This window comes from Magnolia sinica, chromosome 7 (assembly GCF_029962835.1).
Source record: "Magnolia sinica isolate HGM2019 chromosome 7, MsV1, whole genome shotgun sequence".
Classification (NCBI taxonomy): domain Eukaryota; kingdom Viridiplantae; phylum Streptophyta; class Magnoliopsida; order Magnoliales; family Magnoliaceae; genus Magnolia; species Magnolia sinica.
Window position 1 is genome coordinate 17,245,778 of NC_080579.1, and position 24,461 is coordinate 17,270,238.

At 38.8% G+C, this 24,461-nt stretch overlaps 1 long non-coding RNA gene across 1 annotated transcript; it reads left to right on the plus strand.

Annotated features, from left to right (window-relative positions):
- Positions 1 to 794: 794 nt before the first annotated feature.
- On the plus strand, positions 795 to 1,851 carry LOC131251151 (uncharacterized). Its single transcript, XR_009173621.1, has 2 exons — positions 795 to 1,417; positions 1,524 to 1,851. It is a non-coding gene; the product is annotated as an uncharacterized LOC131251151 (long non-coding RNA).
- The last annotated feature ends 22,610 nt before the right edge of the window (positions 1,852 to 24,461 follow it).

A 24,461-nucleotide genomic window follows, 5' to 3' on the forward strand; every position in this document is an offset into this window, starting at 1 on the left:
CTTCGGATGGATGCAATATTAGACTTGGGTTAGCAGCTGACGGTTTCAATCCATTCAGGACAATGAGTATTGCCCATAGCACATGGCCTGTTGTTCTGATACCATATAACCTACCACCATGGATGTGCATGGAGCAACCATATCTCATATTGTCCTTACTTATTCCTGGACCTTCTGGACCTAGTAATAACATCGACGTATATATGCAGCCTTTGATAGATGAGTTGAAGGAATTGTGGGAGGTTGGCACACACACTTATGATGCTTCAAGCAATGAGATATTTTGAATGCGTGCAGCATTGTTGTGGACTATTAGTGATTTCCCTACATATGCAAACTTGTCTGGATGGAGCACTAAAGGATGCCTTGCTTGTCCTTATTGCAATAAAGACACTTCATCTAAATGGTTAAAACATGGTCGAAAGTTTTGTTATATGGGTCATCGTCGATTCTTGGAACTTGATCATAAGTTTAGAACTGATAGCAGATCTTTTGATGGCACGAAAGAATTTTGTGAGGCGCCAACTCCACTATCTGGGTTTGATGTGTTAGCTCAATTGAAAAGAATTAATGTCACCTTTGGAAAAAAGATTGTAGGCAGTTATGGGCATAAGAGAAGACAAGAAGACAATGAGGAAGAAAGATATAACTGGAAAAAGAAGAGCATTTTCTTTGATTTGCCGTATTGGGAGCATAATCTATTGCGTCACAATCTGGACGTGATGCATATTGAAAAAAATGTATGTGACAATGTGCTTTGTAAGTTCATGTAATGAGTGAGGTTTGTACATACTGGCCTTTTTGGTTGCATTATTTAGTACCATATGAGCAGCAGCACCAACTGGTTCCCCATCACTGTCTGTAGCACTTTATGCATACTCCTACAGACTTCTGATCTTTATTTTGTCGAAATGCCACACTGATGAAAAAACTTTCCCAAAAAAAATTAAATCCATACTGTTGCCATAAAAAAAAGAAGATAAAAAAAAAATAAATCAAAACTATACCTATGGGAATTGCAGCTTTCATGAAGAAGTTTATGTTGATTTTCTTGAAACAACAAGAAGCAAGTTTATTATCTGAATTCCAGAGGGCCTTGTACATGTTGTGTTGTTTACAACAGAGGCATTTTTGTGTTGCAAAGTTATATTGGAGGATTTTATTTATTTATTTTTGGTGCCGCTCATTGGCGAAAATATCTTTTCTATTTTCAGCAACTCAGAAGCCTTTAGACTGCTCATTCTCAGTGGCGAGGAGTTCTTATTGCTTACTCCAAGTTTTTGTTGTTTTAGCAGTTTCAGGGGATTTTTCTTTTTTCATTTGTTTTTGAAGAACAAATACTCCCGCTTCTATTAATTTTCAGTGGAGTCTTTGAAACTTGGGTTGTAATTTCCAAAGCTTTAATCCTTGGAAATAAGTAAGTTTTCGATTGCTTTAATATATATTTTGATGCAATATTGAGTTGAATTCCAAAAATTTAACGCTGATGCCAATTAATTTCTTTTCGCTATTTTGTTTTGCAGGTTTTAGGCATGGATGAATGGGAGCTATAATCGATTGATTTTATTTATTTATTTATTTTTTTGAAACTATTCGATTTATTATTGTAAATATTATTCGCGGCAGTTTGATGCATGTGAAAGGGCTACATAGGCATGTATTTTTATTTTTTTATAGGAAAACAATCACTAGGCATAATCAACTTCCTAAGAGGAATGTGAAATCAAGTGGGTCTTGACCAAAAGTCAGGTGGGCCTTGACCAAAAGGGTCAATGATAAGGTCCATCATTTTATGAGTTGGAGAGGTAGAACTCATAAAATGGGACTCATTGTGAGTCGGGCATCTATTTTGTGTCATTTCTACTTTTTTTTTAAATTATTATTTTAAACTGAATGTTTGCAATCTAATGAGCCTGTACATACGAAACTGCAGGCAACATGAAGCTGCCAAACCAAATCACAATTATAGATAGGTTTACAAATGCATATGCATTATGGAATTAGGAGCCTAAATGCTAATTGAAGTGTTAGTAAAGTTAAATCAGTCCCACATGGATTAAGAGCCAAAAATTCAAATACCACAACCTACCGTGCAAACCGTCGGTAAATCCCACATGCAGCGGCGGCCAGGACAACCGCCAGTAAATCCCACATGCAGCGGCAGCTTGCACAACCGCCAGTAAAGGGAGCACGACCGCCGGTAAAGCCTTTACCGACCGAGGCTTTACCGGCTGTTAGCAAACCGCGGGCAAAGGATTTGCCGGTGGTTTTTTGGGCCTTTGCCGGCGGTTTTGACCGCCGGTAAAGGCCAGTTTTCTTGTAGTGTGCGACTACTCGTTGCGTGAAAAGGAGAAAAATAAAGAAAAAATTATGTTATGGAGAGTCCTCTGATTGGTCGTTGGGGAGGAGTTTTTTTAAAAGGAAAAATAACCATTGATTGGTATTAGTTATAAATTATTTAGATGGTTGTGATTAGTTGGGGAGGCTTTACACAGATTGATGACACAGAAGTTGAATGCCTTCTGTCCCTAGTGTAGAGACAAAATAGGAGTCCCATTTCAGATAGGCTCCTCTCTATTAAAGATGATGAGTGAGGTCCACCTTGATGATTTGGTGGAATCCAAACCGTTCTTTAGGTTCTACAGTTTTGAGTTGGTCGATATTTCAAAAATGTGGTAGATCTATCGATCATGTGTGTCGCGTCCAGAGGATCTAAGAGAGCACTTTCTACCACTGGAAACATGACAAGGTCCGGTTTTGATGGACCGATTGGATCGGGTAGTGGGTCCCACCATGATGGACAATCGAGCACAAATGGATGAGGGCGGTTGTGGACAATCGAGCACAAATGGGTGTGAGCAGTTGTGGTAGCTATTTCAAATAGAAACAAAGAGGAAGAAGAGATGGAGTCGAGTTGGGTGTTCAGGTCAGCACTAATCAACAACACTAGCTGTTTTCTATATTATATATATATATATATATATATATATATATATATATATATATAGGGAGAAGGTACTATGCGCTCAACCTCACGATAAGCTCACGTGAGGTCGAGCTGTGTGGGCCCCACCGTGATGCGTGTTGACCATCAACACCGTGCATTTGATGAGTCCCCACTAAATTATGGGATATCCCAAAAATCAGCCGTATACTGAACTCAGGTGGGCCATACCATCTAAAATCATGTGAAGACACCGTTAAAACATATAAAAGCACTTGGTGGGGCCCACCTGAGTTTTGAATGTTTTAATGGTGCACGGCCCCTCCCCACTTTTGTATGTGGTGTGGCCCACACAAGTCACGGATTGACTTGATTTTTGAGACCTAGGCCCACGATGGAATGGTGCATCTGACTGATGGGGTAGATGTTCGAAACGCATCACGGTGGGGCCCATACAGCTCGACCTCATGGGATGGACTCGTGAGGTCGAGCGCATAGTACCTTTTCCCATATATATATCTTTCCAATAAGGGTTTTATGGAACCCACTTGTGATATGAAGTGGGGCATCCACACCGTTCATCAGTTACGATGAGTCCTAGGAGGATGTGGGTCCAAAAATGAAGTAGATCTGAAACTTGAGTGAATGGTTCTAATGTAATTATCATTTAGTTTATCATGATGTAGGAGTCCATTATGAAATTAGGCAGTTTGATTGCTTAGATGGTTCTTAAGGAGTATTATCAATGGTTTAGATCGAAGGTAGATCAAGCATACAGGGTTAGATAGGGTTAGGGATGCATGACAAGATGTGCATGAGAATCTATATGTTTGTTCGTGCACAAACCTTTAAGTGTCGTTTAAATAAAATATGGGTTCAAAATAGAATGTACACAAGGGTAAATTCTCATGCGTATACTCAAGCGCGAAAAATTTTCATGGTATTACAATGTATCTTTCGATTCATGGTGAACTTCGTTCAAAAGATGTTGTCTTGCCGTGGATCTATCTCCTCCTTAGCGTGTACAATAACTTCTTCCTGATTAGAGTGGTAGCTTGCGATTGATCATCGATGTCACACCACGAACATGGTGATCATGAGCTTCTTCATCAATCTTATGTTGCTTATCATTACAAACATAGGTTTGTCTTAAAGATCCCGTCAAATAGTTGATCGTTGTTTGCAGTCCTTGCATGTCTCATATATTCTTCCTTTGGAAAGCTTCAAACATCGTCGCTGTCATATGATCGTTCCTCAAAGTACATTCGTGGGGTTGTTTCTTGAACCACCTTTAGATGCCATTAAAATGAGGAAAAACCTCGCTCTTATACCAACCGACATAGGGAAGAGTATGAAACAATAAGAGAAAAATCATTGTCTATCTCAAGTAATTAAAACCATGAATCCACAAGGAGAATTTTTAGTTCACAAGAAAATAAGGGGGAGAATTCAGATATTTTATTGAATAATGTGTATGATTTCTCGATTATACCACTATTAAATAAATCCAATTCCTAATTCAAAATTATCTAAAACAGCAGAACTGTTAGTTACCCCAAATAACAAAACCCTTTTAGAGCCTAATTTGCCAAAAATAGGAAGTTTAAATAAACCTTACCTAATGACACCTAACATAATTACAAGTAATTTCTATATAAAAATTGAAACCCTACAAATTTAAAAATAAAGAGACATGATAAAAATTAAAATTACTATAAATAGTAATTTTTTCTTAAAATGATAATTTTGAACTGGAAGTGTGCTTTCCAAGTCTGTTGACTTTGGAACCATTGTTACATAAAGATTGGCAAGTTGTACATTTTGTGATGATGCTTAGATCAAAAGTTTCAAATGATTTACTGTTCACACTTTGAATGATAATTTTTTCCTATTCTAATTGAATTTCTTTTAAACAAATATGCATGGACCCAATTACGTCATGCCTTATGTGAGACTGGATTTGGTTTCGATTGATTACTTTCACTTTTGTTTGGACTTATCTTGGTTCATCCGTGATAAGAATGCATCTGTGTGTGCACGTACTTTCATCATCTGGGTCCCCTATAACAAGGCATGGTTTGATTGGTTGCTACATGTTGGTGGTTTCTAGAGATGCCCTAGCTGGTGGGAACTGTAACGTCTCGGAAAAATCCGTACAAAGACCTAAGTATCACCTCAAGTAGAAATCACTAAGGATCGAATTACTTAGAAATTAGACAAAAATTAGTTAAGTACTAAGTTAAATTAATCGGGGAATTATCTTGAACCACTATCTAAACAAACCACAAGACCCAAAACTAATAAAATCGCCAACCCAACATTACCTAGAAACTTAAGATCAATCTCAAAACCCAGTTGCTCTCAGGAACATATTGAAACTCCGTATCGGACCTGGACCGTGCATCAAAAGTCCGATTACCGCGAAACTATATAGTTATGACCGCTTTACTGGGCTTGACAACCATCGTAGGAATCAAGTCCAAATATTATCCAAAAATGAACAACTTGAGTGTAGAGCAAAGTGTGTGAGAAACGCGAATATCTTTAGAAAATAAACTCAAACTTAAGTGAATTGGGCCGTTCGCTTGTAGGCCAAATTTAAGGTTTCAGACCGTCAGATTCTGACCCAACTACACCCTTGGATTAGAGAAATTTCTCTGCACCCATTGGTAAGCTTATGGCCCTGATCGAGTGCCGATGACTGTTGAACTGAAACGAGTCCTCCCTGATCGATCCATTAATCCGATCGGACTGAAATCTTAACCTGGCTTAGATCCATGGTCAGAGAACTTTCTTTAGACTGTATGCGAGTTATGGACCTTCAGATGAGCTCTGTTGGCCCGAAACAGCCATCCTTTGGCTATGCCCTAAGTATATCATGGCCCTAGGGCCATTGACATCAGTTCTGGGCCACCTTATCCCACCTTTCTCTCATTCCATACGAATTTTCTTAACCCTAGGAGAGAGAAGATAGAAGAGTGAGGAGAAGAGAGAGAGTTCAGGAGATCATTACTAGGACTCATTCCCACTACTCCTCGTGTTGAATCGCCTCCCCACCATCGCTACACGAGCAATTTTAACCCCATTTTTGGATATGAAATCCTAACCCTAATCTGTTTTAGGAATCCAAATAGAGAAACCGGTGAAATAGCTAACCTATTTCAATGTTTAGGTAGTCGTTGTGCCGTAGACAAAGACGTGGTGTACGAACTGAGTTCGTAACGAGCGTACCGACGAAAGGTACGGACTATAAACGTTTAAGTTATGATTTTCAAGGCTTTCAATGTTAGCAATAATTTATGTCTGACTTGATTGCTGCCACATGATCTTAGTTACGATGTCTTCGATATATCATGTATGTGTATACTAGGTTGTATACTAAAATGCATTCCATGTGTTTGTTGAAATGTTTGAATGAATAGAAATTTATGATTTATGCTTCTTATGACTATTAATTTAGAATTCATGTTTGTTGTATGCATAACAACTCCTTGGTGAAAAGATTTGTCATAATATATATTATAACTAATTTATTATATGTATGTTGAAATGTGTAGTCTAAGTGTATAATAGAATGTCTGAATGAGTAAATGTTTGATGAATTTTAATTATTAAGGGTGTTGAGATGGGATTCTCAACTACCTTACCCATATGTATAAATTCCATCAAGTAACCTAAATTGCAAATACGTGATTTATACATGAAATGCATATGCATGATGACATGTTCAATATGTTTGTTAAAATGCTCAAATGAGAATCATATATGAATTGGTTCTTAAATGCTGTTATGACTATCACATGTGATTACCTATTGCATTTAAGTGTGATTGGGACTATTATGTAGTCCAGGCAATCAGTAACGGTTTCCAATCGAGTGGTCAAACTAGTCTCGCCACAAGGGATACATTCGGTGAATCCGAACCATACGGTGATTGTCGACAGTGGTTAGGCCACGAGGACTGGTTATGCGCTCCATGTTGATAAATTCAGCGTGCACTTGTACCAATCGAACTTGTCAAATAACCTGATTGGCCTGATGTGTGTTTACCATGTATGGACGCTTCTTCTTGAATCTAAGGTACCACTTACCAATGGAAACCCATTTCAACCATGGTACCACAATTCGCTAAGACTCATGAGCCGGGCATGGTGGTGTATGAGACACCGTGGTCGAGCTATCGACCTACACTGGGGTGACGAGCCTCCCCATAGTGACCAGTGAGCAATCCAAACTCGTGAGCCGAATGTGGTGGTGTATGAGACACTGTATTCAAGCTGTCGGCCTACGCTAAGGTGATGAGCCTTCTTGTAGTGACCTCGAGTATAAACTAGGCCTACGCTGAGGTAACGAGCCTCCCTTAGCGACCTGAACTTGCCTATTCACTACTTTTATATCAGGGGTGATGTTGCCCTATAACTTGCCTATCGTATGTGATTAACTAGGATTGACAACCCTAGATGGATCATTGTTTGGGTATATGATATAAAAGGAGGTACCTTAGCTTCCCGAATCTGCTATATGAATAAGCCTAATCAAGAACTCGGCTAACACGACCATGCACTGCATTGCATGTGCCTTTGGCGTGGAAGAGCACAGTAGGAGTAGCATGTGCGACCGTGAGATGGTGTCGCTGAGGGAATGCGGGCGAGGGCATGCATCATTATGACATATCATTCCTGCATTAACAAGAGTACTTAGGACATGAGTGTTGTATTGCTTTATCATTACTGCTTAATTGAATTGATAACATATTAACCTTTGCCTTATAGTACCACTGAATTGATCACTCACTCTCACTCTAGGACGGCGTTTTAAAACACCAACCAGACTCTGTTTTAGCTGCAGACGATGGCGATGCTTACAAAGCGGAGCCTGACTTTTACAACGATGAGGAGGAGTTCTCCTATATGCAGCTATCAGGCGGGTCTATATAGACCATATACTGATCGACGGGATTACAGGGATACGAATTAGCTGGACATTACACTTTGTCATTTTGTATATTTTGGAACAAACATGTATATATTCAGCTTGGTGACATGATCATACTCTGGGGGTTTATAACTACTTATATACTTTATATATCTATCATAGTCTTCCGCTTGCTTAATTCAATCATCTTTGGTGTATGATATGCTGATTTAGTGTAATCTCATTCATGTTTATTGTGCTAATACGGATAACATTTAATTATCATTATCTATGTTGCATAAGTGATGCGATGGATCTTGGGAGTTGAGCCTTTGCTCAACCATCGATTTTCGGGGCGTTACAGGAACACTGATAGGTTTAGACTATTCTTGGAAGATGACTTAGTAGTTAAATTTAGAATCTAATCTAATGTATTCTAAAAGTATCTAGAAGCTGAATGGTTGGGATCATCCACCACTAGACTTTATGTGCTGAACAAATATGTAATAACCGTTTGCCAGGTGAATCACATCGGTCAGATAGCCTAGCTGTTATATCAGGCAGTTCCAGTCATTGTGTGGAACACACGTTTATATTGAACGTGGACCGTTGGGTAAGTTTTAAACTGTCCATTATTTTTGGGTCCTTAGTCTTACCCGGTGGTAGACTCACAAGAGTTTCAACACCAGGTCAAGGTTAAGGGTTCCACCTAGAGGTGTACACTAGTTGAACCGAGTTAAGCTCTACTCGGCTTGGCCACTAGCTGACCCCATCTTGAACTTAGCTTGGCTCAGTTCTCAAGCCTGACTGGCCAGCTCAGCTCGTTTTGGTAAGCATCTTGGGTCAGTTCGAGCCAAGTTTGATCTGAGATCGAGCCTCTGCGGCATTTTCTCAAACACATGGAGTGCACCTTTAATTTCTCACGTAACGTAAAGTAGCAGTATCATTTTATAGGTATTTTATCAAACACTAGGTATGCAACATAAAAATTAAGATACAAGGGTATTTGTTTCATCATATCCATACCTTTTTCGCCACCACCCGACACTTCGTTTAGTCATTTCATCAAACACTTGTTAAGCAACATCAATATCAAAATAACCAAGTCACCAAACTGATTCGTTCTGAGTTTGATTCAAGTTGAGGTTCGAACTGAGTTGAGTCAAGGTCAAGCAAGCTTGAACTCAGCTTGGAATTTTTTCGACCTTAGAAAATCAGCTCCACCCAGATCAAACTTAGCTTCGAACCTAGTCGACTGGAACTATTTTTGAGTAAAGTCTAGCAGGCTAACCAAGCTAACTCAGTTCGTGTACAACTCTAGCTCCACCACCCACATGGGTGAAATTCCCGCTACCGCTTTAGTGTGTGTGGGTGTGTACGTGTGAAAAAAAAAACAGAACTGTCCATTATTTTAATACATGTGGCTGACCCGATGAGCTGTCTGGAGAGATATTTGCGCCAGGCCAATTACGCCCTGAGGTGTCTCACGTACGAATAAAATTGGCACGTGTGAGTAGGCTGTCGGTGAATGTCAGTCCCACAGTTCAAATAAGAGAAATTTAGGACTGTGGACCCCACCTTTTAGCCAGCTGTTTTTATGAAAGAAGACAAACTTTGTTTTGCAACTTAGACCTGCACGTGCTGAGACCGAATTTCTGGACGAAAATACCCCTCCTTTCACCGAAACGGATTGGGTACTCCGCCTGCCACCAGCCAATGGCCGGTGGTCAGTGGTCTGTGGGCCCCACTATGATGTATGATTTTCATCCATGCCGTCCATATACTTTTCCATATCATTTTATGGTATGAGACCAAAAATGAGGTATATCCAAATCTCAAGTGTACCACATTACAGAAACAGTGTTGAATGAGCGTCAACCATTAGAAACCTTTAGGGGGCCCACTGTGATGTTTGTAAGAAATCCTCCCCGTCTAAGTTCATTCATATGGTCACAAAGACCTGGATGAAGAGGAAAAACAACTTTCATAATGATCCAAAACTTTTGTAACCCCTAAAAGGGTTTCAATGGTAGACGTTCAATTCCCCACTGTCTTTTAGAGTGTGGTCCACTTGATAGTTAGATCTATCTTATTTTTTGTCTCAAGACTTAATATGAGTACGCCAAATAGATGGACGATTTGGATATAATACAGACCTCATGATGGGACCCACATAAGCAACACAACATTAAAAAAAAAGAAGCCATAGAGTGCAGCGGCCGCGCAGTATAGCTACGGTTATAATCCGTAGCCATAGTGTATCGAAAATTACAGTTTTTAGACAAACTCGCTGGATAGTTCTGGACTTTTTCGATAATATCGAAAGCCTTTCGATATATCGAAGGACCTATAGCTACGGATTATAACCGTAGCCAGTGTATGCAAAATTTATGTTTATTTTTATTTTTTATTTTTTATTTTTTTACATGAAGAACTTTATTCTACCTACAATATTCTCTAATACATATTTATATAAATATGTATATATAAGCATATATATATAAAAAATTTCTCTCTCTCTCTTTTTTTTTTTCATTTCTTTCTTTATTCATTTAACAAGAATATCTTCTAAACCAGAATTAGTTACCTGACGTACCCTATATGATTTTGGGGTAGGAGAAGCTACTTTAGCCAACCAACCCGGTTATTTTTCAAGATTCCATCCGGTCAATGGCCGAAAATCCATTTCATTCATTCACTTCATGGTCAATTTCATTCATTTCATTTACTTCACGATCAATTTTGTGTTTGCTCCGCTCAATTTTCAGTTTGCCCCGCTCAATTTCATGTTTGCTCCGATCAATTTCTAGTTTGCCCAGCTCAATTTCATGTTTGCCCCGCTCAATTTCTACTTTGCCCCACTTAATTTCGAGTTTGCCCCGCTTAATTTTATGTTGTCCCGCCCAATTTTCAGTTTGCCCCGCTCAATTTCTAGTTTGCCCCGCTCAATTTCTGTTATGGTGGGCCCTACAAAATTTTTAACGATGAAAATCAATTTTCCCGCTGCTCTTTGTAGTGTGGTCCAGTTGATCTTTAGATATGATTCTTATATATATATATATATATATATATATATATAATGCTCTCAAATGATCTCGAAATATGGATGAACGTTGTGGATATAATAAATACAAAATTGTGGGGCCCATGTAACTTTGATCTCCTTTGAGCGGGGCGAACATGAAAATTGAGCAGGGCAAATTAGAAATTGAGCGGGGCAAAGTAGAAATTGAGCGGGGCAAATATGAAATTGAGCGGGGCAAACTAGAACTTGAGCGGGGCAAACATGAAATTGAGCTGGGCAAACATGTAATTGAGCGAGGCTAATGAGAAATTGAGCAAGGCAAACATGAAATTGAGCGGGGCAAACATGAAATTGAGCGGGGCAAACTAAAAATTGAGCGGGGCAAACATGAAATTGAGTGGGGCCAACGAGTATATCTACTCCGTCAATCGGTTTTTTCATCTAATATAAGAGGTTGAGCCCCAAATTGAAGCATATCAAAATATCAACTGGATCATACCACTAGAAATAGTGGGCATAATGATTTTCTAGTTTGTCTCGCTGATTTTCGAGTTTGCCACACTGATTTCATGTTTCCCCCGCTCAATTTCATGTTTGCCTCGCTCAATTTCTAGTTTGCCCACTCAATTTCATATTTGCCCCGCTGATTTTCTAGGTTGCCCCGCTGATTTTTTAGTTTGCCCCGTTGAATTTCATGTTTCCCTCGCTCATTTTTCAATTTTTTTCGCTGAATTTCATGTTTGCCCCGCTCAATTTGTAGTTTTTCCTGCTGAATTTCATGTTTCCCCTGTTGAATTTCATGATTTGCCCTGCTGAATTTTATGTTTTCCCCGCTAAAAATCAAGTTTGCCCCGATCAATTTCTAGTTTGCCCCGCTGAATTTAATGTTTCCCCCGCTGAATTTCATGTTTGCCCCATTTAATTTCATGTTTGCCTCGTTCAATGTCTAGGTTCCCTCCCTCAATGTCTAAGTTCCCTCCCACATATGGGGTTTTGGTGTATACATAATCCAATGAACATGATGTATTACAAATAAAACATCATTGTGGGGCGTAGCAAGCGTAATCAGATTGGTGTATACATAATTCGATGAACATGATGTATTATAAATAAAACATCATTATGGGGCGTAGCAAGCGTAATTGGATTGCGTACTGAGTTAGCCAGTACGCTCCCATTGTACTAAGTAAACTCAGATGAGCCCACATTGAATGTATGTAGTATATCCACGGTGTCCATCCGTTCTTCCATCTAATTTTAGCGGTTTAGCCCCAAATTGAAGCATATCAAAAGATCAAGTGAATCATAGCACGAGAAACAGTGTTGATTTGCTTGACATAGCCCAACCTGGCCTGCTGATAGCCATAGATTTCACAATATATGTTTCTGTAGCACACTAATGTGGTTTCTATTTTTTTAATTAGAATGTTGAGTTTGAAAGTCACATTGAAACATTCAAAGAAGTTATGGTATCACTTTTTCATCTTCAAGGTTATAGGCCCCATTGTTATATCTTTTGTTGGTTTCTTGGTGACAGGAAGCTGTACACCTAACTATTAATGTTATTTTTGAAGACCCTGGAGTCCAGGAGTTACTGGCCAAACTTTACTAAAAAGGTATTTTTTAGCACCTCATGTCATCCATTCATATATAATACAATTCAGAAAAACTTGTCTATATTAGGATTTTTTCTTACCCTTTGAAAAAAAAAATGGTCCCCATTTTTCCATCTGTAGATTTTTCATTTCTATGTATAGTATAAGTTATCTAAATAGAAAGAAAGAAAAAAGTTGCAGTAATATAACAAATGAAAACATATCACATTAGTCTAAAACAATCAGAGGAATCACATAAACAGAGTAACACAAACTTCAATAGCTTTTAGCATTCCAGTCGGATCTGCAGTTCCCATAAAATAGTAACATTCACTGGCATGAAGCCTTCCTCCCTTGAGACTTTTCAATTCTTCCATCATTATCACTGACTAGTGAGCTTTCAAATACAGTTCATCAAGAGGAATTCCACAGAGAATCATTCTTAACGTAAGAAAATCATCCATGTCTCCGTGATTCAATGCAGCTACAATTGTAAGGACTAGTAATTAGTGAAATTTATCATAGAGGACGTCAAAAATATTTTCTTAAAGAAGAAATTGCCTAAAGAACACTTTTTACTTTTTAGGTAATTCAGCTAGAACAAGTGGATGACAACATGTTCAATTTCCTGTTTGGCCCGCTCAAACAAGTGGATGACAACATGTTGAAGCAATATAGAAAACGTACAATGATTAGTAAATTAGTTGTTTTCGGCATTCCTTTAAATTTCAAATGTTCCAATTGTGCAACTATACAGTTCCTTGTTTGATATTTATTTGTCAACACATCAACGAACAATATCTTCAATAGGATGTATCAATGATACAATTAGGCACTATTTTTTAGTAGGGAGGTAGACCCAAATTTACAAATGTCATGTGAGACTCAACCATGGATAGATTTTTAACTGGCATCAAGTTTAGATAGCCCCGCTGAATTTCATGCTTGCCCCGCTGAATTTCATGTTTGCCCCGCTCAATTTTCAGTTTGCCTCGCTCAATTTCATGCTTGACCTGCTGAATTTCATGTTTGCCCAGCTCATTTTCATGTTTGCCCCACTCAATTCATGTTTGCCCGGCTCAATTTCATGCTTGCCCCACTCAATTTCATGGTTGGCCCTCTCAATTTCATGCTTGCCCCGCTTAATTTCATGTTTGCCCTGCTCAATTTCTAGTTTGCCCCTCTAAATTTCATGCTTGCCCCACTGAATTTCATGTTTGCCCCGCTTAATTTCAAGTTTGCCCCTCTTAATTTCATGTTTGGCCCTCTCAATTTCTAGTTTGCACCACTGAATTTCATGCTTGCCCCACTCAATTTCCAATTTGCCTCGCTCAATTTCCAGTTTGGCCGCTCATTTTCATGCTTGCCCCATTGAATTTCATCTTTGCCCCGCTCAATTTCATGTTTGCCCCACTCCTTTATGTTAGCCAAGATCTTGTCTTAATTCTTGTGAAAGTCCTTCTAAAGAAAAAAATTGACTAAATAATACACTCGAGAAAAGAACAATTGGGCATTTTTTATCTAAGACATACGAGGAAACTTAATTTTTTACTAATATAGTGAGGAACTCATGTACTTGTTAATGGAATAACATGTTCATGTCCACCAATTAATTGACATGAAAAAATTAAGTGCCAAAATGAATGATATTGAGAAAGACTTATGCTAACATATGTTACTTAATAAACTAATAGGGAATGGTCACAAACCTCTGGATTTCTTGACACCTAGTACATGTCCCCATCAAAATCACTATTTGCCATCTCATCTGCCAATGATCGTGGCCCTTTGGTTGGAAAGAAAATAGCATATTTAGAATTTCCAACAACATTTATGAAATTCCCGATATAAGTCGCAGTGAAAACATGAATATCTCCAAAGTGTAGTCCAAGAGCCTTGTATACTAATATATTTTCTGAGATTTGCCCATTCTCTCGGTATTTTAGTGAGAAATAAAGCATGCAAATGTTAATTAGGTAACAAATGCAAACATATCACATTAGTCTAAAACAATCAGAGGAATCACATAAACAGAGTAATATAACAACAAAATTAGAAACAGATTAACACAAACTTCAATAGCTTTTAGCATTCCAGTCGGATCTATAGTTCCCATAAAATAGTAACACTCACTGGCATGAAGCCTTCCTCCCTTGAGACTTTTCAATTCTTCTATCATTATCACTGACTAGTGAGCTTTCAAATACAGTTCATTAAGAGAAATTCCACAGAGAATCATTCTCAACGTAAGAAAATCATCCATGTCTCCGTGATTCAATGCAGCTGCAATTGTAAGAACTAATAATTAGTGGAATCATCCATGTCCTATTAGCTTGCATAAACTACAATTTAGATCACTACTTATACTTCTCCCCATTCTACACGGCGCATAATTACCTGACCACGTATAGTAAATCGGTGTATGCAGTACGCGACAAGAGCGAGTGGGAAATTTCAGCGGGGATGAAGGAGTATTGTGCGCAGATTAAATCGCCAAGTCAGAGGAGGTCAGCTGGAAGACCCAAAAAGCTTAGAATTCCATCGTGTGGAGAGGAATCGAAAACAATAAAGTGTGGGCGATGCAAACAAACCGGGCATAATCGCCGGTCGTGCAAGTTTCTGATACCCGGTGTGTAGCATATCGTGTAATTTATGTACTTTGTATGATACATACAATTGAAAGTTATATATTGCTCCTAGTTGATCTTCATGTATAGCATATCGTGTTAAAATGCACCAATTGTCAGCCCTATCTATACATGCAATCCATAATGCCCCCTTATATTGTAAAAAGAAATTATCCACTACATTACCTTTTGGATAATCAACACCGCGTGCAAATACATCAAAAGTCACGAGAATAAGACCTTTTGACTTCCGGAACTCATCTCCAACCCTGGTTTTATAGCTCCGTGGCTTTCTATAATGGATCTCTCGCACATTCAGGTTCGACTCGGAAAGAAGGTTAGCAACCAGTCTTTTGACCATTGCAGAAGTACAAAAGACAAGAATCTGCATTTAACTTCGACTGGTATAACCTAGAGGCTGCGGACTGAAGAATGTTGGCAAGAGGAGTAAAATTGATTTCAGTAACTGCTACGAAGTAATGATAGAGAGATTCAAATTAGGTCCCGTGTGCCTCTTCCGCAAGGCATCAGACCAGATCAATGGTCTCAATCAACATACATGTTTGCGATGGGTGTGGTGGTGGAGCAACACCTAATAGAACTTTACGAAGCACAACATTATAGCATCTCTCTAAGCCACATTGCATCATTCAGTACAGAATCCTTATGCATATTATTGCATCAAAATGCACGATCAACATAAAGATGATCTGAAATCATTTGCTAATGTGGAGTATAGATAATCAGGAAGGAACATATGACATGACTTTAAAGAAAATGCCTCTGATATATATATATAGTAGGATACGAAATTACTACTTCAATGAATCGCTTATAACAGATAGAAGGATCAATTCCATGTTGAAGAGACATGTAGTAAGTAGATACAAAGAAATGTTGAGAGTAAACATAGGGTGCCAATCAGGAGAGCAAGTGAAAATGAGTCCGAGAGAAATTGATGGATAAAAACTTTGATATATAGGAAGAGAAAATAATAAAATGGGATAAAGATTGTGGTAGAAAAAATATAAATAAAAAAGTTGTAAATTATAGGAAAGAAAGTGATAGAACTTATTAATAAATTTTGTATTAGGAGAGGAGATGATCAATGTTATTACTATATATGCATATTAGGCCTTGTTTCTTTTCTTTCCTTCATCCCGGCCTGTATGGCTGATTTCTCATGATTTTGCTCCTTCATATGATTGCCCTTTTTTCCTTTTTCTTTTTTCAAAAGCAGGGCCATGCCCTTAAATCTTTCTTAATAAGAATAGATGATATACAAGCCACACTTTTGAGTGGGGTCCACACAAAAGAGCAGGCATCACCTATCATATCGGGAAATCAGAAAAACTGAAAATAAAGAAAAAAACAAAGAAGAAAGATAAAGCCACCCTTTCTTCGTATCAAAACAGGGCTTTCCAGCAAGACATTTGATGTCAAGCAGCTACAGAAAAGGCAGAAATAATTTCTAAAACATTGCCGCCTCACGAACCAGCAGCAAGGGGACATTTCCCGACTCCTCCACTACACAAGCTACAATCATACCCACAGCCAGATGCTGCCACCCTTCTTGCATTTACAAGAACATAACCACCTCACGAACCATCAACAAGAAGAAAAAACCCGACCCCACAATGCCCGGAGATAGACACCCCCTGGATAGCCTCACCATATATTTTCCAGCATCTGCCTTAGAAAGAAACTACCTTCACTTCAGTTTCCATTCCAGAAAGCTGCTTCTTGCGAAGATCTAAAGCTGAAGCTGAGTTGAACTTGAGGTAGCACAAAAAAATCACAGATCGAACCACGGACAGTAGAGAACGCAGCATCTGCATGCGAGGACTATGGCCATATCATATGATTGCCCTTGACTTGCCATACATCCTAGAGGTACCAACATTCCAGTAATGTTATTGTGATCTTTAGGAGTGATGTGCGCTCGCGCACAAAAAAAAGGAAGAAAAGCCCAACAATGTTATAATGGTGTCATGTTATAATGGTGGGGTGACCCCACCATTATAACACCAAATACTATAATCAAAATAAGTACCCCAAGTATAGGCACTAAAATCATAGTCCCCTGCATCAGTCAAAGTAAAATTAACGTCACTATTTAAATAAACAGTTTGACAATAATATCCGATAGGCTTGGCATCCCAAAAAGATACTTGATGCATAAGCCAAAAAACATGACTAAATGCTGTCTAGCTGGATGGACCACCATCCGGTGCAGCGACATCATCACGTCGGCAGGTGATTGTGGCAATAAGGGTGTCAATCTTATGCTCGACCCGTTCCATACCCTTCTGGATGGCCTCAGAAAGCCGCTCCAGTCGCGTGAGTCGTCTGTCCTGCTCATCCATGTGCCTGACAATGTATGCCCTGCGGTTACGGTATGGCATCCTTCGACTAGTATGACCATACAAGGAACGTGGCTGCTCTCCCTCTGTAGGATAGTCGGTGTCGGCTGCCTCTGTCTCAGCCGCGTCCGTCTCTGCAGCCTCTGTCTCCGCTGCCTCTGCTTCTGTCTCTCCCATAAAATCTTCACTGCGCCTTACTGATGTCGAAGCCCCTTTCAACCCCAGTTTCATGCGCTTGATGTTGTTTTCTGTAAACATTTTCACGGGTCTGGGTCGGTTAGTGGTGGGCATTAGGCCAACATGAGGAGAGAGTAAACATAATAGGTGTGGGAATGAAATGGCATCCCTTCTCATGGTTGCTATGTTGTCGGCAATTATTTGAGTAATGATGGTGGGCAGACACAAACGTATACCATGACAGATGCTGTATAGAATATCTAACATATACGAAGTAATGTCAAACTTGTTCGAGTCCCTCGGATAAACATTCCAGGTGAAGATACTGTGTAGCACCTTGTACTTGTCTTCCAAGTGTGTTACTCTCAGTGCATTACCCTTATGCCAAGGAACATTCTGTCCTTTACAAAAATACTTCATCATTTCTACCCGCACAGCTAGGTCATCAATGTCGTGATCCGTTAAGCCTCGACCTGTGGCTGGAATCCCTAAAAGCTGTGCAACCACCCCAGTATCAATGGTGGTGGTTGTCTCTCCAATGGTCACCTGAAATGAAGCAGGGTGCATTACCGGCGAGTGACAGTATGATAGAAATATGATTACTTACTCATTTCTAACTGTCCCTCCAAAATCTAACAGGTTACTCCACCCAACATTCTCCAGAATCTGTGGAATCTCAAATTGCTGGATGCACGCTCAATCAATTTTTTTCTCATATACTATTTTTCGGACGCTATATTTGTCGTATATGTTCACATGGGGAGTAGGAACCTGGGGGATCGATTATTCTGGTTGAATTGGAGTACTCTTTTGAGTACGAGCTCGCCTGGCCAGTGATTCGATCGGGGAAGTCCGTTCCTCTGCCCGTTCCGATCTACGTCTTGAACGGAGTTTGGTACGATCTCCCTTTGATGACTCTCCAATTATGACCTTTTTTCCTTTATCCTTAGGCATTATGCGGGTTGAGATGATAATCCCTGTTATAAACAAAGGAAATCATAAAATAAGGCAATTAAGGTAATTAAGGTAATAAAACCATCTGAAGGAAATTTGTCGATATTTATGTGTGAGAATGTTCCCTTTGTTCAATACTTACTCAAAATCAGTAGGTTGGTCATATGCATGAAATTTGATCGCAACCATATTCTTAAAAAGGAAACATTTAAAGATTTCTATATTCAATTAAGAAATTTCTCATTAAAGAAAGGAAAACACATCACAATGGAGGGAAAGAATTCTCAATGACAAGGAAGGTATGGCTAATCCCCCGTCCATAAGATTGGCCATTTCATGAGCATCTCTACAAAACATGATCGACATTGCTTCACATGGATCCTTGCAATGGTCAAATACAGTAGTCCATCACACCCTTCAACCAAATTAGTCCCTTCGAAAGCAACAGATCAAACAACACTTGGTGAATCAAAATATAACAAACCAATGATGGATCACCAGGAGTTCAAAAAAAATAAGAAATAAATCACCAAAGTTTAAAAGAGAAATGGATTGGTTCCAACATTCCTAATTATATTTCTATTAATTTGGAACTTTTGGCCGGTGGCAAGCTCAATCAATGAATCAATGATGTTTATGGTGCACCTGTTCCCACAGCTAGTGATCGACTGTACTAATGAGTCACTCACCACCCATATTACTTGAGACATGAAAAGGCAGAAACAATTCAATTAAACAATATCATTCAAAACATACAAATTGTAACAAAAGAGCACAACTGTTGGAAAATAAAACTGTTGCTTTAAGAATCATAACCATGGTGACCGATGAAGCAAATAACAGCAGGATCAGGGCAGCTTATGTGTGGCACCTAATTCTTCAATCTCTCTTCAAACAAATGGTGCTAGGATGTGGTATTTCACATCCTAGATGATGAACTCTACGTTCAAATATGCACCTTCCTATGAAGTGGTGGATAAGCTTTCTAGCTCCCTAACAAACTTTCTAGGTAGATACAAATTCATTCAATTATGTTAATCCATGAGTTACCTTTCATGCGATGAGCAATTCAGCATCCATCTACCAGATGATTAGAGAACTGATCATCGACCTAGACTGTCTACCATGTGGGCCCATATCCAATTGCATAAGGCCCCAATGATCCAATCATGTATTGTAGCATTCAAATCTGGGCTGTTAGCAGTCCCTGTATCCCCATGATCAGAAAATTCTAACCGTCTCTATGGTGGCCAGTAAATGGACGGTTGAAAAAGGAACATAACCAACAGCCACATTCATCAACATCATACCATCATCATTATCTTCGTTGTCATCATCATGTAAGCCTTCCCAACTAATCGGGATCAGCTAACTGCCACATTTAACAAGTAAAAAATAAATCCAACTGACAGATGGTTAGGATCATCCAGCCCATGGAGAATTTTGGTATTCTTAGTAACAGTGGGGCACTCAAGCCTCCAGGTGTATAGTCTTGCCACCAAATGATCAGTCTCGCATCTTTGATAATAAAAAAAGAAGGAAAAAAAAAACTGATCCACTTCTAGATGCATTGTAATCAACACAGTGACCGTGTGGCTAAAGGACCTTGATAACATGAGCTGAAAACTCATCGGTGAGCAGACCGTTTTCGATACCAAAATAGACTCCAATAAAACTTTACCACCATTTCAAAAATGGTGAGGACATGACTGTCATATATATTGTATGGCATGATTCCCAAATCATAACCATGACAAGAAGACCAAGAACTTATCCACCATCAGTGCTTTAAGAACCTGTAGAACAAAAACACAACATTTCATATCGATTGCAATGAAGACAAACATACTGAGATCGTCAAAGAAGAAATCCCTCGAAGAGCCCCCGTTGCTAATGTGGAGAAATCCGGTTGAGGTGAAGTTGAGGGAAGGTTATGGAAGGACTCTAAAAATGGAATATGAGAGAAATAATTGATGGTTGGTGAAAACAATTAATGCTGTTTTTTTTCAAAAACGATACTCGTCGATATATCGACATGATGTCGATATATCGCCAATATTGGAATTCCAACGGTTAGAACACTGGAGAGTTCAATTCTTCAATTGATATTATCGACCACTTGTCGGTATATTGACAATATGCCGTCGATAGTATCTAAAACATGTCGATATATCGATAAAAAATGGAATTGTTGGTCTTTCGTAACTGGATACATTCCGACGTAAATCGATATTATCGACAATGTGTCGATATATCGACAACTTACGTTGATTATATCGGTGGTATGTCGATCCTATCTATAACTTACGTAGATTATATTGACGATATGTCGATAATATCGACCGTACATTTCTGGTTGACAGATGAGGACATATTTCGATATTATCTACAGTTTGTCGATATATCTACGTGTCGTCTGCTATCGATATATCCACATATTGTCGATATATCAATAAAATATGAAATTTTTGTTCTACTCGCTGGACAATTAAGGATGTAATTTGATATTATCTACATTATGTCGATATATCGACCTGTCATTTGATATCGATATATCCACATATTGTCGATATATCGATCAAATATGAAATTTGTTGTTATACTCGCTGGACAATTGAGGACAAAATTAGATATTATCCACATTATGTCGATATATCGACGTGTCATCTGCTATCGATATATCCACATGTTGTCGATATATCGATCACATATGGAATTTTTTTTTGCTTGCTGGACTTATGAGGACATAATTCGATATTATCTACAATATGTCGATATATCGACGTGTAGATATATCGACATGTTGTCGATATATCGATAAATATTGTCAATATTATCGACAATGTGTCAAGATTATCTATGACTTAAGTCGATAAAATTGATGATATGTGTAGATTATACCGACTTATGCAAGTTTAGGTATTTTTATTGGTGTATTTTTTTCGAAATTTATTCATGTACCTTTTTGTTGGTGTATATTTTTTTTGTTTATGTTTGGTTTAGTTTGTTGAACATACCCTCCACCCCCACTAGGGATCGATTCGAACATGAGGAAATTCCATCATTGTTTATGTTTGGGTTAGTTTTTTTTTCTTTGACTGCTTGTATTTTTTAGCAACCAGCCAAGAAAAACGCACCTAAATATCACTTTAATTTCACTACTAATCTATGGATGTGTCCCAAAAGTAAATTTTGATGGATCTTCTGAGTAATGCTTTGAATGATGCTTGAAATGTTCGTTCCAATAAGCACATTGTATTAAAAGGTATGTTTTGTACTTAAGACCTATTAGATGTGTTGTTGAAAGCGATGAGGACATGTACTGGGTGTCAAGAAATCTTAGAACAACATTTGTATCAACCTCTCAAGACTTGAATTTTGAGGTTGCTTTACATTTCCGTACTGTGATTTGTTTAAAGTGTTATCTTTCCTTTATTCATTTAAATTCCGCTGTTAAATATTTAATTTGGCATAATCCTATTCCCACTCCCCACCCCCCCCCCCCCCCCCCCCCAAAGACATATAGCTTGGCCTTTTCAATATCATTTGTTAGCCATTGTTTCTTCTTTTTTGTCCTGGTTAAGCAATCAACTTCCATCTATTCCTTAGATCAATCTAGTGGTGCAACCAGAGTCAATTTACTACTATTGAGGATCTAACCAATGAACATCTATAGAAAAGAACTAGTCCGCTAAACACAGCAAACTAGTTGTGCTCAGCTCTTTTTAGGCCGCAGTAGGATACTCTGGGCATCCAAACTGAAAGGGTGCATCAATCCTTTGTGGAAGTCAATAAGATTCCATGGCCATTTTCTTTAATCTTAGCCATACATCAACTAACATGGTGGCCCCATCTGTCCAGGCGCAGGGTATCACTGTTGGGTTTTAAAAAACCCACTCTTCTAATGTGTGGCTACAGCCACCATGAAAGAGGAAAATAAAAACTGAAAGAGAAAGAGAATGAACTAAACTGCTGAATTTTTGAATGCTATGGAAACGATTACACTGGTGCCATTTATAGGCCTCTCTCCTTATGTGAAAAGATGAAAAATTCCCTATTTAGATGCTTCCTAAGGGCAGCTAAAGAAAGAAAAAATCGAGAAAGAAATCTCTATTTATCTTAACACAGCTAGCAATCTATACTTAGAAAAGAAATCTAATCTCACAGCCAGCTCACACGGTATGCACAGCTAGCTCAAATATCCTTACACGGTTTTGGATTTGCACAAATCCACCACCGTGTCCGACACTCCCCTTCAAACCAAAACCGGCTTCATTCCAAGCATTGATCTAAGTCTCCTGAATGTGTCAGTCGGCAATGGTTTGGTGAAGATGCCTGTCACTTGTTCAGTGGTGTGACTATATTCCAGCTTAACCAATTTCTGCTTTACTTGATCTTTAAGAAAATGATATCTTATGTCGATGTGTTTGCTTCTTCCATGTTGAGTTGGATGTTTGGCAAGTTCAATTGCTCACTTATTGTCCACATATATAACAGTAGATTCCTCTTGTGGATGCTTTAGCTCCTTTAGCAAATTCCTTAGCCAGATCGCTTCACATATAGTGCATGAACCTGCTATGTACTTAGCTTCACATGTGGACAGGGCGACTACACTTTGCTTCTTTGAATTCCATGTGAATGTTGTCGACCCAAGATAGAAAGCATAGCCTATGGTATTTTTTCTTTCATCTTGGTCACCACCCCAATCACTATCAGAGTATCCATACAGCATCGCCTCATCATCGTACGGATAAAAGAGACCAAACTCAATAGTCCATTTGATATACCTCAGTACTCGTTTTACAGCTAGCCAGTGTGACTCTTTTGGCGCTTCCATATATCGGCTTAGATGCCCAACATTGTAGACTATATCTGGCCCAGTGATTGTGAGATACCTTAAGCTTCCGATTAAGCTCTTGAATAGGGTTGAGTCGACGTTTCTTTCTTCTCCATCTTTTGTGAGCTTCAGGCCACCCAGTTTCCCCTGCTGCAGTTTAGCATGAACCCATAGTTTCCAAAGATGCAGTTTGCCATGAACCCATATTATCGGCAGAATCCCACATTATCGACAGCATATTATCCTAATTCAACAAGGATTTGCAAAATCCATGAGATCTTCTCCTAACACATGAGCCAGGAACTTCTTACGCTGATTAAAGAACATCTTCCAAACATACTCAGAAGATCAAATAATGTGGAGTGGATGGAGCCGCTGACACAACTGTTTGTAAAGTTGAGTAATTTTCAAGAACATCATGTGACACTTCTCACCCGTCTTACAACCTCTTCTTTTCGCTGCTAGTAAGGTGTTGGAGAGACTTGACAGTAAGTGTCTCCATACACTAAATGCAATGCGCAAAATGCTCACAGGTGTCCCAGTTGTGCCTCAATTGCAATATATCCGCTCTGGCTAGTGTAAAGATCGTTTGCTTGCACAAGATCGAAAGACCTGCAATAGGATGTTATCTAGGCTTCAAGAAAGAGATGAACTGCCAAAACCATTGGCTAAACCATATTTGTTCCCTGCATTATTTCTCACTAAAATAATGCAGAGAATGAGCAAATCTCAGGAGATATCCATGTTGTCACTGCAACTTATGTCAGCGATTCGGAGAATGTTGTTAGAAATTATAAATATGCTATTTTCTTTTCAAATCGATCTAGTTCTTATTATAATGCACTACTTATTGTTGGTAGTGGCTGCAAGGGAAGTGCTTCTCAGGCACTCCATTGAATTTGCAGTAGGCCTGAATCAGGACTGCACATTTCCACCGTTCACAAATCCATGTCGACACCTAAGCAGAATATGAAACAAAGTAATGAAAATCTTAAAAGTATCCATGCGACTTACATCGGGGATTT